The sequence below is a fragment of the Triticum aestivum genome, chromosome 3D (assembly GCF_018294505.1).
Source record: "Triticum aestivum cultivar Chinese Spring chromosome 3D, IWGSC CS RefSeq v2.1, whole genome shotgun sequence".
In the NCBI taxonomy this organism is placed as follows: Eukaryota; Viridiplantae; Streptophyta; class Magnoliopsida; order Poales; family Poaceae; genus Triticum; species Triticum aestivum.
The window spans coordinates 452750486-452768533 of NC_057802.1; positions in this window are offsets into that span (position 1 = coordinate 452750486).

Sequence of the window (18048 nt, forward strand, 5' to 3'; positions counted from 1 at the left end):
CCTCCTTTTCAAAAAAAAAAAAAAACGTCTGCATTCCCACCGGATGTCATCTTCCGAGGTCAGGGCCCGGTGAGGTAAGGTTTACGGCGTCTTGGAGGCCGCTGAGGCGGTGTTCAGGTGCCGGAGGAGGTGAACAGGGAGCTGGGGAGGTTGTTCCAGAGCAGGGATGGGGTGATCAGGGAGGAGCTGTACTAGCTCTTGCCGATCGATGAGCTCGGACGTGGATCGGTTGCTGGAGGAGGCCCTGCCCTGCTCAGCTCAATAATCTTAGCAGCATTTGTACGTAGGTTAGTAGCATGCATGTCAGTTGAGTCCGGTTTGGACTTGTACATGCTGCGTGCACCGAGAGTATTAGTTAGGAAAGCGTAGAAGTCCTAGTAGGTTTGGTGTTTTTTTTTCATGGTAATACGTGTCTCATTCATATCATGAAAAATAAAGTACAAGTCACGTAAAGATTGACATAACAAACTTAAAAAGATAGCAGAACATCACTGAACTTAACATCAACTCCCGTCACTTGCCTTCGGCACCATCACAGCAGCCACCAAAGAAAAAAATGACAGATCACCTCCTCACCCGAGCTCGACGCGGCTCCATTGCTGATAAGCAGTTTTACGGACCTCCAAGGTAGCTCACCAAAAGTAAAGTCATTGCTGTTGAACGAATCAGACCGGGGCAACACCCTGGACACGCCGTCGAACTCCAGATCTGGCACCCCACCACGACTAAGACGCCAAAGGAGGAAACTATACCTGCCATCCATCAACCACAAATCCAGCACACGTTCAGTCTTTCAGATGTCGTTGATGCAGACCATAATCTGCATCCGCTCCTGGACTACCTCCCAAGCTCCACACGGCGTTGGAGCAAACGCCATCGCAACGACGGAGCCCGAGGACACAAGTCCACCATGAGGATGATGTCGCCGCCACACCATCCTTGCTTGAACAGACTGATTTCCAAATCCATCCCTAATCATAGGACCGATTGCCTCGTTGGGGACAGATTTGAACCTTCTTTATTCAGCACCGCCATCGCCGTCTCAGAAGTGAAGACGATGAATGGTCGAAAACCCAAAGCTACTAGGGCCTAACCTAAAGCTACACGATTCACACACGTAGATCCGGCGACCACCCTCACCACCAACGACCGAGGTCGCCAGCGGAGGGAGCCACCGGAGGAACGAGTCGGTGGGACTCTCCTGGCGACGGCTAGGGTTTCTAGTTGCCAGCCCGGGAGGAAAAGAAAGACCAAACTGCGTGCCTACGTAGGTTGGTATTGTCAAAGGCGTATCTAGTAGGTTTGGTTAGCCATGTCAGGTCCGTGTAGGTTTAGAGGCCACTGGCGATGCAAAGAGGGACGAGTCGTTCTTTTCCTCTCAAGCGCTTGGAACCCTAGCGCCGCCACAGAGGTCAGCCTTCCAGCGCCGTCCTCTAGCGGCTCCCCTCCGCTAACAACCTCGGTCGTCGGTGGTAAGGAGGGTCGCCGGATCCACGCGTGTGGGTAGTTTATAGGCCAAAGTAGTTTAGATTTTTAGGATGTTCATCGTCTTCGCTTCGGCGGCGGCGATGCCGGCGCCGAATAACGTTTCTTCAGATTCTACTTCAACGAGGTGATTGGTCCTATGGTTGGGGGCGGATCTGGAATTCAGTCTGTTCAAGTAAGGATGGTGCAGCGGCGGCGGCATCCTTGTGGTGGACCTGTGTCCTCGGGCTCCGCCGTTGCGACGGCGTCTGCTCCAGCGCCGGCGCGGAGCTTGGGAGGTAGTCCAGGAGCGGATGCAGATTGTGGTCTGCATCGACGTCATCTGAAAGATGGTGGATCGTGTGCTGGGTTCGTGGTACGTGGATGACATGTATGGTTTCCTCCTCCGACGTCTTAGTCATGTGGGTGTGCCAGATCTGGAGTTCGATGGCGTGTTCGGGGAGTTGCCCCGGTCTGATTCGTTCAACGGTAATGGTTTCGTCTTTGGCGAGCCACTTTCGAGGTCCGTAAAGCTGCATATCAGTGATGGAGGCGCATCGAGCTCGGGTGTGAAGGTGATCCGTTATTTTGTTCTTTGGTGGCTGCTGTGGTGGTGCCAAAGGCAGGTGACGGACGTTGGTATTAAGCTCAGAGGTTTCTTCGGTCTTGTTTGTAATTTTACTTCTTGGCTGATGTTCCTTTTTGCAAAGGTTAGCTTTCTGCTATTTGTTCAGCTTTGCCAAGTCGGTGTGTACGTGACTTGTACTATGATTCTTATATAAATGAGACACGTATTACCATGAAAAAAAAAAGTCCGTGTAGGTTTAGGTTGCTCCGCCGGTCATAGCCTTATTTGTATTTTTATACACCTGAGGGCTGAGGTTATATAAGACTGTAAGCGTGAAGAAGACAGAGAAATAAAGAAAAGTTACGAGGCACGGCTGGTGCCTTTGGCCAAAATTTTCCGAGGCAGATCGTCGTGATGTTTTGATGTGATCGGTCCGTGGGCAAAATTACAACAAATTGTACTATCCGCCTTGTAAGTTTTATCTCTTTGCTGTCTCCTCGTAATTGTGCTATCCACCTTGTAAGTTTTACCTCTTTGCTTTTCTTTCCCGGGTTAGTTTTATCTCTTTGCTGTTTTCATGTAAGCGTGTGCATTGGAGATGCAGGTAAAATAGAGAGTTTTTATATAGGTGCTTGTGTCTGTACTGTATTAAAAAAATAAAAAATAGAGAGCTTTTGTTTTGTAAGTGGATCCGATCATATAATATTCAAAAGAAAAATAGAACAATACATTCAGAGCATCAAACTGCGGTCACGAGGTCTAGATTTGAGAAGCTACTTTTCTCAAAACTGGTTATTACACGCCTCCAACTTAGCAACCGTGCATGTTTGTATTCATCATTTTGTATTATTTTAAATTTAATCTGTTGATATGAATATTCAATCATGTATACCATTTAAATTATATATTTTTTTCTGAATATAAGTCATGAGTAAAAATTATACACAAGTGAATATTTTTAATTAGTTAGTAAATGTTTTATTCATCATCTTGCATATTTTAAATATAAGCCATGAGTGTATTTTTTATGGATTGTATTTATTTAGTAAACATTTCAATGTCCATATTAACTAAATATTTTTTATAATACAAAGGTTTATATTTAAGTGTATTTACTAATGATTGTTTGTATGTATAATATTTAAAGACGTAAATATTTGAAGATAATTTTACAAACATCTTAAATATTGTTTTTACTTACGTTTTACTAAATACCTTTACATAATACACAAGTTTACATTTAATGTTTTTGTTTACTAATTATCATCTATACGTATAATATTTTTAACATACAAATATTTGAACATAATGTTTTTACTTACATTTTGCAAATATCTTTAAAAAATAGCGCATGCAAAATGGGCCGCAGTATGTGCAGCCCATTTTAGCTCCACATGCGTTCTGGTTTAATACATACTCCCTCCGTTCCTAAATATTTGTCTTTCTAGATATTTCAAATGGACTATCACATACGGATGTACATAGACATATTTTAGAGTGCAGATTCACTCATTTTGCTCCGTATGTAGTCACTTGTTGAAATATCTAGAAAGACAAATATTTAGAAATGGAGGGAGTACTTGTTATCCAATGCAAACATGTATACACGCTGGGTGGCTAGACTGGCTAGTGTGGAAAGTGTTGGTCATGTGTTCGAGACCCGTGGTGTTTATGCAAATAAAAAAATTGCGAGCGGGTCTGTGCAAAAATGTGTCAGCCGAGCACAACCATAATTAGTCACTTACAAGTGGGGCCATATACAAGGCTACGCCTGCACACACATTTTATGATCGTATGTGCACGCTTGAGTCAAGTTAAGCGACTGCAATTCTGTATTTTCAAAGTTCTAACGCCAAACTAAATATCAAGCACAAGTTCTATGACTCCTGGTGATATTATGGTATGGTAAACAAATTACAGTTGTGTATTCATTAAATAGCAGTGTTTGTGGCTAATCATACTCCCTCCGGTCCTTTTTACTTCGCGTATTAGATTTGTCTGAAATCAAACTTTGCTAAGTTTGACCAAATTTATATTAGAAAATATTAACATCCATAATACTGTTGTTATGTGATTTTCAATAATTTTTTGTATAAACTTGGTCAATCTTTGATGAGTTTGACTTCAGACAAACCTAATATGCAGAGTAAAAAGGACCGCAGGGAGTACATGCCATGATTTCATATAGGCATTATGTCTGTATCCATAGAATGTAATCCAAATACATTTATAGCTAATACTCCACCCGAGATCGCTATCCAATATGCATCTCAGGGTAAATCAGAGCATTGCAGTAAGCAAATGGACATAATGTTGATATTATATTCTCTTTCCCTCCAGTTCATTATCAAGATAACTATGAAGCTATGTTTATTATTGGTGGCAATAGCAGATTGCATTTTTTTCGTTCTTTATGTCACTAGAATAGAGTACTTGCAAGGCTAAACCCACTGAATTTATACCACTCCCTCTTGGAGACCATTTATCTAATCATCGCCAGTGAAAGACTAATAGACGGCAGAGCATGTACATCTATAAATGATGCAACAAAGAACCCCCAAGAAAACATACATCCATATATAATATGATCATAAAGTGATAATTCATGGCACCGCAACAAATAAAATTATAATTACATCAAATTGATCTCAAACATCTAGGACAACTTGAAAGGATCGATATAGTTGATTAGAGAGGGGGGGGGGGGGTGAATAGGCAACTAACAATTTTTAGCTTTTCTTTACCAAATTAAATTTTGCATCAAAGTAGGTTGTCTAGATATGCAGCTAGGTGAGCAACCTATATAATGCAACAACAATAAGCACACAAGCAAGCAAGGGATACGTACAACACAATATAAGCTTGCACAAGTAAATGTGAGAGATAACCAAGAGTGGAGCCGGTGGAGACGAGGGTGTGTTACCGAAGTTCCTTCCCATTAAGAGGAAGTACGTCTCCGTTGGAGCGGTGTGGAGGTACAATGCTCCCAAGAAGCCACTAGGGCCACCGTATTCTCCTCACGCCCTCACACAATGCGAGATGTCGTGATTCCACTATTGGTGCCCTTGGAGGCGGCGACCGAACCTTTACAAACAAGGTTGGGGCAATCTCCGCAACTTAATTGGAGGCTCCCAACGACACCACGAAGCTTCACCACAATGGAATATGGCTCCGCGGTGGCCTCAACCGTCTAGGGTGCTCAAACAACCAAGAGTAATAAGATCCGCAAGGGATTAGTGGGGGGGGATCAAATTTCTCTTGGTGGAAGTGTAGATCGGGGCCTTCTCAACCAATCCCTAGAAAATCAACAAGTTTGATTGGCTAGGGAGAGAGATCGGGCGAAAATGGAGCTTTGAGCAACAATGGAGCTTGGAGAGGGAAGAGGTAGTCAACTTGGGGAAGAAGACCCCCTTTATATAGTGGGAGGAAAGATCCAACCGTTACCCACTTATTCAGCCCGCGACATGCGGTACTACCGCACATGCCCACGGTACTACCGCAAGGGCATGTAGTACTACCGCTAGGCAGTGCGGTACTACCGCTCGCGCGACAGGGGCCACACGAGGCCCTGTTGTGAAAAGCAACGAGCGGTAGAACCGCCGGAGCGGTGCTACCGCGCGCCCTTGCGGCACTACCGCAAGGCAGGGTTCAACTGGGCTGAGAAGGCATGGACTAATAAAATTACATCCGTGGCTACTTCCGCTGAGTTTCGGTTTGTGCAAAAATCCGGCACGGTACTACGGCTCACAGGGAGCGGTACTACCGCGTAGGGCGCGGAAGTAAAAAATTACTTCCGCACCTACTCCCGTGAGTGCCAGCGTTCTGGGCTAGAGACCACGGTACTACCGCACGCTAGGAGCGGTACTACCGCTGCCTTGGGCGGTACTACCGTGGCCTACTGCGGTACTACTGCTCCCTTGAGCAGTACTACCGCACGCCACAGAACTATAGCACTTGGAGGCCTTCATCTTCGCAAAGACAAGGGAAAACGACCGGTGCTCCAATGAAGCGAAGGAAAGGTGGTGCAAAGGAACAAATGTGTACGTGTTGATTCTGCCCTAACCTTTCCGAAGCGGACCTCTCTTAATAGTATAGCTTTCTTACGACTCAAATCCACCGAAAAGAAACGTAGAGAAACGCCGTCTTCGATAGGCTCCGAGGGGCACTGAATCGTCTTGTGCCTAGACATGAGATATCTAAAATGCTCAATGCACACGATTAGTCCGCAAATGCATTGTCATCAATCACCAGAACCACATAAAGAGAAATATGCCCTTACAATCTCCCCCTTTTTGGTGGATTGATGACAATACTGGATTTGCACATAAGGATATAAAATGAACATAAGCAAACCCAACACCTATAAAATATAGACAGGCTCCCCCTAGATGTGTGCCCTCTCTAGATATGCTTTGGACTGCACGACACACATACTAGGATCAACACTCCCCCTATATTTTATAGACAAGGCAATCATTGCAACAATATAAGAGACACTAAGCATGGGGGCAAGGTAAAGTGTCTGAGCATGAAGTAAAGGGCACAAGATAACATTAGCTCACAATTTACTAAACATACTAGACAATAAGGTAAGCTAGAGTGCATATGTCTCACACCATATGATAGTCTCCTGGTCTCACATGAACACAACATGTTGGGGATATAACTACTAGTGTAACCCGCCCAGGAGGGGCCGGGTTACGCTATAGTGATTCATCATATGAAGCCCAATATCAAGAAGATGGCGGTTCAGTCAAGGGCCCCAAGCCCAAAGGCGACTTAAGGCCCGTAGGGATAAACCGCCATAATGGCATGACTTGTATTATAAGGCAAGATTAACTAGTCACCGAGCCGGACACTATTTATGAGCCGGCCGGGACTCTGTAGGCCGTCGGGTGTCAACCCGTGTATATAAGGGGACGGCCCCGCGGAGGCTTAGGGCAAGTAAGATCAAGTCGAGAACCGGGTTAGCGGATTCGCTCCCTGGTTATCGAGACATACATAATCCCACTCAAAACTGGATCGTAGGCTTTTACCTTCACCGCAAGGGGCCGAACCAGTATAAACCCCGTGTCCTTTGTCCCGATTAACCCCTTCTTGTTTCTTAGTTGCGATGGCTCCACGACTAAGTCCTTTCACTAGGACATCTGCCGTGACAATTCCACGACAGTTGGCGCCCACCGTGGGGCCAGCGCGCGGTGGATTTGAGTTCTTGAAGGGCAGCTTCGAAGGGCTCAAGGGATACGCTGTGGGCCGGATGACCAAGAGTCATCGCGGCAAGCTCTACATCGACGACGCCGGCTGGGGCCCCGATGCCGGCTCAATTGAGTACGGGTACCGGGTCCCCTTTGGCGGAATTCACGTCTTCATCGGCCGGATTGGCGAGCCGGGCCCTGAGCCGGACATCTGCACCGACATCATCGAGACGGCTCAGCGTGCGAGACCCGCCCGGGCTCAGCCCGCCATGAAGCGTGCCTTCGTGGGTTGCATCCGCGGAGGGGAATTTTCTGAAGGATCCGTGGATGGTGGTGAGACGGCCGTCTACTCTAATGGTGAGTCGTCCACTGGTGAGACGGATTCGTTATACCAACTACAAGACGGTGGGCTTGGGGGCTGTTCCGATGGCAGCAGTATTCCGGACCCCTTTGAGCCGCCGAGCAGAGTAGGGATCTTCATGGCTGGAACTCAACCCGGTCAAAACTCTACGGTTGCGGCAGCAATAACTTCCGGGTCAGGAGCGGCCGGGGCAGGAGGCCCTGTGCGCCTGCCGGCTCAGGTGGTGATGGATCTCATGGACAGATTGACGGCCCTGTTAACCGCCACAGTTATTCCGACGGACCAGGCTGAACATGATGCAGAGGTAGCACGGGTACGTGAGGAGGTAGCCCGAGCTAAAGAAGCCCTAGCAGCTGAGGACACCAGATTGGCCGCAGAACGGGCGGCTTTGGATGCTCGAGCTCAGCAGATCCAGTCAGAGGCTTTCCAGCTTACGATGAATCTGAACGCGTCTAATGAGGTGATGAGGAGGAGGCACCAGAAGGCTCAATCTCGTCTGCCTCCGGTTTATGATCCTCGGAATCTCTTCTGCACACCCGGAGCCGGCCCTAGTAACCCGCCGAAGACAAACCGGTTTATAACACCCGGAGCGGGGGCGCCGGTTCAGCCCCGAGGGATGGAACCTCCTCACATGAATACTGCCCCGCCTCGCTACGTACCAACACCACCGAGTCATTTTTCCAACCCTTTGGAAAACCTGATCGCTGCGTCGGCGCGTTTGGCGGCTCTCCCGATGGATGGCGACTCTCCAACAACGGTTGAGACGCGAAGGGTCAGAGAACTTCTTCAGACGGCTCTGGCGCAGCAGGAGGCTTATTCTTATAGTCGAGACAGGATTCATTCGACTCCTCGCCCAAGCCGGAGCCCGAGTTACAGCAGACATATGGATTCGGCGGCCGTATCAAGTAACGCTCAGTGCCGTAACCAGCCAGGTGGGCATAATCCGGTACAAGACAGGATACATCAAGAGGCTGAGCGGGCGGCTCAGCAGGCGGCTGAGCAGGCGGCTCAGCAGGTGGCTCACCAAACCTTCCCGGACTATCGAACGACTTCTATTGAAGCAGGCATGGCCACGAGAACCGGCGGTGTTCCTTGTTTGATACCGGCTCTGCGTAATGAACGTTTGCCCAAGGATTTCAAGGGACCTCAAAAGGTGCCGAATTACACTGCCGATTTACAGCCTGGGGCGTGGAGCTATGAGATGGCCATGGAATTGTTGGAGGTCAGTGATGCAGCAATGGCCAAGTACTTCACCATGATGTTGGATGGAACGGCCCGCACTTGGCTGAAGGGGCTTCCGCCTAACTCCGTCGGTTCCCGGGCAGAGTTAAAAGCCCGGTTCATTCAGAACTTCAAAGACACATGCAAGCAGCCCATGTCAATTGTAGATTTAACTAATTGCAAGCAAGAGGAAGGTGAGTCCACGACCCATTGGGTGCGCCAGGTCAAGGAGATAATACATTCATCTGATAAGATGGATGCCGGCTCTGCGGTCTTAATGTTGGAGAAAAATTGCTGATTTGAACCTTTGAAGCAGAAGCTGGGGCGACTCAAGCGTGATTGTAATGACATGGGCCAGCTGATGGTGGCTTTAGTCAAATACGCCGATTCTGATAGTACCAAGGATCCCGTGTCTGATGAAGAGAAGACAGGGAAGGGAAAGAAGAACGGCAATGGAAAGGGTCATCAGCTTAACCCGGCGAGTCAGGGAGGCAATAAACGTAAGGCCGACGGTAACCCGGAGTTTGTGGCTGACACCAATTCACAGGGTAACAATCAACGACGCAAGGGGAGGCCGCCTCCTCGGTCTGGCGGGTCAGGTCCTACTCTGGAGCAATTGCTCAATGAGCCCTGTCCAAGACACGGCACTCGGGAAAGGCCAGCCACTCACCTATAGAAAGATTGCGCGATCATGAAGGCTTCCAAAAATTCTAACATGTTCAATGGCAACCATGGGCCTGGCGGTGGCTCAGGCGGAGGCGGTTTTCATGGCTCGGGCGGCGGCTCAAGTTTCGGCTTTCAAGGAAATCAAGGTGGTTATAATCAACAGTCTGGCCAGGGAGGTCAACAACAGCAGCAATCGGGTTATCAGAGCAATCCAAAGCAGCTGAATAGTGGACAGTATCATGTGTTCACCACTAGTCTGTGCAAACGAGACCAGAAGCTTCACAAAAGGGCTGTCAACGCTGTTGAGCCGACAGTCCCTCGCTATTTGAGGTGGTCAGAGCAGCCTATTGTATGGAGTAGGGAAGATCACCCTCCCCGGGTTGACAATCCGGGTCATTTGGCTTTGGTGGTGGCACCTCAAGTTGGTGGATATAAATTCACTAAAGTACTCATGGATGGAGGCAGCAGCATCAACATCCTCTATTATGAAACCTTCCGTCGTATGGGGTTGACTGATAAAAATCTTAAGACATCCAACACTGTTTTTCATGGAGTGGTGCCTGGTAAGTCGGCATACCCAGTGGGTAAGGTTGAACTGGAGGTAGCCTTCGGAGATGAGCATGACTCTAGGGCTGAGAAATTAACCTTTGAAGTGGTCAAGATCAAGAGCCCATATCACGCTCTATTTGGACGACCGGCTTATGCCAAGTTCATGGCACGGCCGTGTTATGTTTACTTGTAGCTCAAGATGCCGGGTCACAAGGGCACCATCACGGTACATGGGAGTCAGAAGATAGCCCTAGAATGTGAGGAAGGCGACGCTGCTTATGCTGAATCTGTCTGTGCAGCAGAGGAGTTGAAGTTTTATAAGGATAATGTTGACCCGGCGAACATGACGTCTCTGAAAAAGGCAACCACGAAACACGAGCCGGTGATGAAATTTAAGTCGGCCGATGACACCAAGCTTGTTGATTTTGTTCCAGGCGACTCATCTAAGCAATTCAGTATCAGTGCCAATCTAGATCCCAAATAGGAAAGCGCGCTCATCGAGTTCATCCGTGAGAACCGGGACATCTTTGCATGGAAACCTTCTGACATGCTGGGTGTACCGAGAGAACTCGCTGAGCACACTCTCAATATTGATCCAAAATTTAAGCCGGTCAGGCAGTTTCTTCGGCGGTTTAACGAGGAGAGGTGCAAAGCTATCGGTGAGGAGGTGGCCCGGCTCTTGGCGGCCGGGTTTATTGTTGAAGTTTTTCACCCGGAGTGGTTGGCTAACCCGGTGCTGGTACTTAAAAAGAACGGCACCTGGCGTATGTGTGTGGATTACACGAACTTAAACAAGGCTTGTCCGGCTGATCCTTTCGCTCTCCCCCGCATAGATCAGATCATTGATGCTACGGCGGGTTGTGAGCGTTTGAGTTTTTTGGATGCTTATTCTGGTTATCATCAGATCAAGATGGCAGTTAAGGACCAGGAGAAGACGGCTTTCATCACTCCGTTTGGAGCCTTCTGTTATGTGTCTATGCCTTTTGGGCTTAAAAGTGCCCAGGCGACTTATCAACAATGTGTGTAGAACTGTCTCCATAATCAGATCGGGCGTAATGTTCATGCTTACGTGGATGATATTATGGTGAAGTCCAGAGAGAAGGAGACCTTAATAGATGATCTGAAGGAAACCTTTGATAATCTCCGGGTCTACAAAATGATGCTTAACCCGGCCAAATGTGTGTTTGGCGTGCCAGCCGGCAAGCTTTTGGGTTTTCTGGTCTCTAACAGAGGCATTGAGGCTAACCCAGAGAAGATCAAGGCAATCACCTCTTTGCCTAAACCGGCGTGCGTCAATGATGTTCAGCGACTGGCGGGTCATATTGCTGCTTTAAGCCGGTTCATAAGCCGGTTAGGTGAGAAGGCCATACCGCTGTATCAGATGATGAAGAAAACAGACAACTTTGTCTGGAGTGATGCCCCTAATGCTGCCTTTGAAGATTTAAAGAGACAGTTATCTGAGCCGCCGGTCCTTGCGGCTCCCATTGATAAGGAGCCCTTATTGTTGTATGTGGGTGCTAACTCACGTGCTGTCAGTGTTGCAATTGTGGTGGAGCGCAAGGAGGCTGGCAAGGAGCATCCAGTTCAACAGCCGGTTTACTACATCAGTGAGGTGCTTATTGAGTCGAAGCAAAGATATCCGCATTGGCAGAAGCTCGTTTATGGGGTGTTCATGGCGAGCCGGAAGCTTAAGCAATACTTCCAGGGTCATCCCATCACTGTGGTAAGTTCTGCTCCTTTGGGAGACATCATTCAGAATAGAGAGGCCACAGGACGAGTCGCCAAGTGGGCCATTGAACTTGGGCCTCATGGCTTAAGGTATGTGCCACGCACTGCTATTAAGTCTCAAGCACTGGTGGACTTCATCAACGATTGGACAGAGCTGCAAACGCCTGAGGAAAAGCCGGACAACACATATTGGACTATTCACTTTGATGGGTCAAGGCAATTGGAGGGCTCGGGGGCTGGAGTTGTTTTAGCTTCCCCTCGAGGTGACAAATTTTGTCATGTGCTCCGGTTGATGTTTCCCTATACTAACAACGCAGCTGAATATGAGGCCTTACTCCATGATCTTCGGATGGCTAAGGAGATGAACTTAAGCCGGGTAAGGTGCTTTGGCGACTCAGATTTGGTGGCTCGACAGGTGTCAGGCAAGTGGGATTCTAAGGATCCTCTCATGGCGGCTTATCGCCGTGAAGTTGATGCTATCGCTGGACACTTCAAAGGTTATCAAGTGTAGCATATTGATCGAAGAAAGAATGAGGCGGCTGATGCTTTAAGCCGGCTGGGATCTCAGCGTAAGCCGGTGCCACCTAACACTTTCTTAGATATTCTGCATAACCCTTCTGTTAAGTTACCTACAGAGGAAGACTTAGCTGTCCCAGACCCAGAAGCGCAATTGGTGGCGGCTCTTCATGTCATCCCAGATTGGATAGTGACATATTTGGCTTACATGACCCAGGGCGAGTTGCCTGAGGATGAGACCTTGGCTAGACAAATTATCCGGCGTTCTAAGTCGATGACAATTGTTGATGGTGAGTTGCATCATCGTAGTGTTACTGGGGCGTTTCAACATTGTGTTTCGCCTGAGGAGGGTCAAGAAATCCTTCGTGAGATCCATGAAGGCGATTGTGGTCATCATGCCGGTTCCAAATCTCTTGTGGCCAAGGCTTTCCGTCATGTTTTTTATTGGCTGACGGCTCATGCTGATGCGGAGGATCTGGTCAGTAAATGTGATGGTTGCTAGAAATTCTCACGACGAGCTCATGTGCCGGCTCAAGAATTGAGGATGATTCCAATTACTTGGCCGTTTACAGTCTGAGGGCTTGACATGGTGGGGCCTTTCAAAGGTCCAAGGATAAAAAGACACACCTGCTGGTGGCGGTTGATAAATTCACGAAGTGGGTTGAGGCAGAGCCGGTCAGTAAGTGTGATGCAGCCACGGCGATTCAGTTCATGAAAAAGGTGATCTTTCGTTTTGGCTTTCCACACAGTATCATAACTGACAATGGTACTAATCTGTCCAAAGGTGCCATGGAAGAGTTCTGTCAACGTGAGCATATCTGGCTCGATGTTTCATTAGTAGCTCATCCTCAATCCAATGGTCAAGCTGAAAGAGCCAATCAGGAGATCTTGAAAGGCATTAAGCCCCGGCTCATGGTCCCTTTACAGCGGACGCCGGGTTGTTGGGTGGAGGAGTTGCCTTCTGTGATATGGAGCATCAATACTACACCTAACAGGTCTACGGGTTATACGCCTTTCTTCATGGTTTATGGAGAAGAGGCAGTTCTACCAAGCGACATTCGTCATGACTCACCCCGTGTGGCGGCTTATGTTGAATCTAGTAACGAACAAGCCCGTCAGGATGCACTTGACTTGTTGGATGAGAAGCGTGACTTAGCAGCAGCCCCTTCGGTGATTTACCAACAGGACCTGCGTCGTTATCACAGCCGCCGGGTTAAGTCTAGAACCTTTCAAGAAGGTGACCTAGTGCTCCGGCTCATCCAGGATCAGTCTGATGCACACAAGTTATCCCCGCCTTGGGAAGGGCCCTTTGTGGTCAGTAAGAATTTACACAATGGGTCATATTACCTCATTGATGTTCGAGAGTACAAAGACTCACGTAAGTCGGAGGAAGAGACCCGCCAACCATGGAATATCGCTCATCTTCGGCCTTACTACACTTGAGCCGCCGGCTCTCATGATGTACATATTTTGACGATGTATATATTATGAAAAGTAATAAAGCAGGACCTCTGTCCTTTTCATCCTCAAAAGTTTATATGTCCTCATTATTACATCCTTAAAAACAACCGACAGGGAACTGATCATATTTGAATCTGGCTTTCCTTTTGGTCCGGCTCATGATTGTATTGGAATCTAGCCGTTAAATATCATGATCACTAGGGGGCTTCCTGTTCAATCATGGGTCGTATTTGAACCAAAGAGAACATAGCTGTCGATACCCTTTTGATTGGCACGCTGCCAAACCTACTAGGGGGCTTCTTGATCGTACCCAAATCATAGCTCAACCCCTTTGGGTCTGACGTGGATCGTATTTGAATCAGCGTCAATAAACAACTCTCAAGGTCATTTGGGGGCTTCCTGTTCAAACATAGGTCATATTCGAACCAAAGAGAACATAGCTGTCGGTACCCTCTTGATCGGCAACGCCAAAGCCACTGGGGGCTATATGATCGTATTCGAATCTTAGCTTAACCCCTTTGGAACGGTTTACTGATCGTATTGGAATCAGAAGCCTCAAAATTTTGTTTATTTTGATGTTTCTGCAAACAGTTTCTTTTTGAAGTCTTTAGTTTGGGACTTCTTTTTGATCCTATGGGAAGCGTCTAATGAGTGGCTTCTATTTAAACCCGGCTTGGCTTTAGTCAATAAGTCGCTAGTATATAAATCATATGTGTGGAAGTACCATCTTCTACAAGATTGGGTTGTCACCCTCACTATCCGGATCACATAAACCGGCGGTATCATTCAAAGGATTGCAGGTATGATATCATCAGTTGTATTTCAAGGTTATAATTGATAAACAAGTTTATCTATCTATGACCCGCCTTACGATAAGCCGCCAAGGGACTTGTGATTTATTTCTGTATGCAGGACAGTTAAAAAGCTTTCTTAAACATAAGGAAAGTAGATGATCAGCACAATATGCAGGAATATAAGATGGCGGCTTAAACGGTGTTGAGCGCCAAGCACGTGCACGATGGCACGACAAAACCAAGTGTTTTTTCTACCCTATTACATGACTCCCCGAGTCCAAATGATGAAACATTGTTTTTTAGCAAAGCGTAAATATGAACCGCCAGATGGATCAATTGCATTGTTGGCCTGAAGCTTCTGGGTCATCCCTTTCCGCTCCTCCATCTTGTTCCCTGTCCTGGAAGGTTGATGATGACCAGTCAATGCCACTCAAAGCTTCAAATTCAGCTTCATCATCAATTAATCCGGCCGGGTCAACTTCAGGGGCGAAGGTATGCTTACGAATTGGAGGGATCAGGCTGGTCACTTCATAATGTGGCGTTGGAATCCTCCGGTTTTCAGCGTCATAACCCGGATGATACTTGGTAAGATCCGTGTCATTAGCAATCAGGGTGGCCACAGGGCGGATCTCCTTAACACAAGTGGTGAAGTCCTCCTGTCCAAACGGTGTGCCGTCCTCTTTTAGGCTTGGATACCCGATGGCGATGTCGGCCGGATCTAGCTCCGGTAGCCACGCCTTGGCCCGGCTTAATGCGGTTACGGCTCCGGCTCTCGCAGAAGATTGCCTTAGTTCATTAAACCGCTGAGGTAGCACAGCAAGCCGCTTCAATACATCTGACAAGAGGGTGGGAACTTCATTTGATAGGGCCACTGCGGCTAAGGCACGCTGAGACCCGGTGTAGAGTTGCTCCACCAGCGTGTAAACCGCCTTCAGTTTTATCAGCATGCTCTGGTTAAGGTTTGAGCTCCTGGGGCCTGCGTTACGATATCAGATGAGTTGATAACAATTGATATGCTTATTATGAAGATTTCAATACTTAACACTTGCAGAGTGACTTACCAAAGATTGCTGACACCATCTGGGATACATGGCGTTTTAAACCGGATAATTCGGCGGTCGCTTCTGCAAGAGTCGCCTCTGCCTTCTCAACCCGATTGATTAAGGCGATCTTGTCATCAGCCCAGGCCTTCTTCTCGGATTCAAAGCCTTTTTTCAGTTTCTGTTGTTCAGATACACTGAATTCAAACTTGGAGTTGGCTTTTTGGGTTTCAATCTCTTGTGCTTCCAGGCGATTCTTCAAGTCAGATATTTCCGATTCAAATTGACTAATGGTGGCCTGCACAAATGCCGGGTTAAAGTCAGGATTATCGTAATGTCACATTAAAGTCCGAAGCCTCTTTGCAAGCAATGCCACTTGGCACTTGGGGGCTAATGTATGTTGAAGAAATCTGCTTACAGTAGCGGTTCATAAAAGTAAGTCCCAAGCACTTTGCAAGCAAAGATACTTGGCACTTGGGGGCTAATTCATATTGCTGTTACAAGAATTTTTTGATTTAAACATGATAAGGACCGGTTTAAACATACTGTTTAAGCCGGCCCTTGGGGGCTACAGGATAAGCCGGACTTCTTACATATATTGCTAAGATGGTCTTAAGTCTATAGCATATTTCATCATAGGCAATAGAATTGGGGGCTGGTATGGTAAGGATAAATAAAGTACAGCAAGAAGAGTTATACCTCAGATTTTTGGTGCATCTGCTTCACCATGTCAATTTCCATGTCACAGCTGTTGTGCACTTGGCTCATATAGCCAGAGAAGATTTCTCCAATACTCATGTGAGTATAATCAGTGACATCCAGTTTAGCCCTGCGGCGTTCCAGAAGTTCTTCCTTGGCGGAGCACTTAGCCAGCACGGTTGGTCTTCCCGGCTCAACAAAGCCGGTCTTGATGATTTCGACATCGGGGTCATCTGTCTTGGCCGGGCTAGGGATCTCTGGGTTCTCAGAACCATCTATGGCTTGCTCGACATGCGGATCAGCAGTAGGCGTTGGAATATCGTGGGCTGGTTCAGGCGGCGGCTCATGAGCGGAGGTGTCAGGAGCAGCCGTTCTGAGCTCCGGTTCATTTAAGATCGGCTCTTCGGCCGACTTGTTCTTCTTCGCCCTTTTGCTGGGCTTTGCTTGTCCACTGCATCAAATCAAAAAGTCAGTACAAGAGTAGCAAATTGAAATCAACATAGGATAAGCAGGTTATCATTACCCTGGAGCGGTTTTGAAAGCCGGCAAATTGGACTGCATTGACTCACCGGAGGAAGGAGAAGTTCCTTGGAAGTTTGAGTCAGAAGAATTGAGTGGTTGACGAGTGAGACCCGCCAAGGGATAAAAGGAATTTAAATCGGAGGTGACCTCGTTCCGACGTTTCCTTGGTGTATTGGGCAAGCCGGAGGAGAGTTCCGCATCTTTGCTAGTCCGGGTCTGCCTCTGGCTCTCATGAATCTGACGCTTCAAAAGAAATTGAGGATCTTGGTAAGCTAAAGGATGTGAAAATCTTACTTTTCAGGTCACTCTTCGGACTTTTTGTCTTGGCAAAGGCTCGGAGTCGGAGGAAATGATAGTTACCTCTTCAACCGCTGCGTGACTCGCTCCTGTATCCTCCTGATGATAATCAGTGTCAATAAGATAGTTAAAAAAGGAGCCTAGAGAATCAAGAGCTACCTCTGACTCAGAGGTGTCCTCTAGTCGAAACATGTCTGAGGCGCTGGGTTTATTTCCTTTCTTCTTGGCGGCGGCTCTCCTGGCGGCTTTCTTAACTTTTCTGGCCTTCTTTGCAGCCTCATGATCATAGTTGGCTTTCCAAAAATTGTCAGTGGCCTGTGAATTTCAACCGGAGTTTTTGAGTAAAGGTAAAACCTCAAAGGTGAGAGTATAAAATAAAAATGCTTAAGTTACTAGCTTACCGCTGGAGCCGGGTTAGCTTTGCAGAAAGGGCTCAAACCTACTTTGCCACAGTCTACCAGGCTCTCATTCAGAAGTGATTTTGTCCTATCATCAATGACGTCATCAGGTAAATCGTCAGGGCTGTGCTGCAGAGGATCATTCTTCTGGCCTATGTAGTCACACATCAAACAAGGGCGGCGGCTCAATGGAATAACCCGCCAGGCAAGCCAAACCCGGACCAAATCAATACCCTTCAAGCCATTCCCCAGAAGAGCCTTGACTTTACTCATGGTGGGGGCGAGTGTTTGACATTCAGCAGGAGATAGTTTATCTGGCAAAGGGTGAGTGGACTCGAGGCGCAGGGCACGAAAGCCGGGCAGAGGGTTCTCATCAGCCGGAGAAGTATCTTGACAATAGAACCACGTCTGGTTCCAGTCTTTAGGGTGACTCGGTGGTTCGGCATATGGGAAAAGACAGTCTCTCCGTCACTGGATTGAAACCCCACCAAGTTCCAAGCTAGGCCCATTGCCACGTTCGTTCTGCCGGTTCAAATAAAATAATTCCCTGAAGAGCAGCAAGTTGGGTT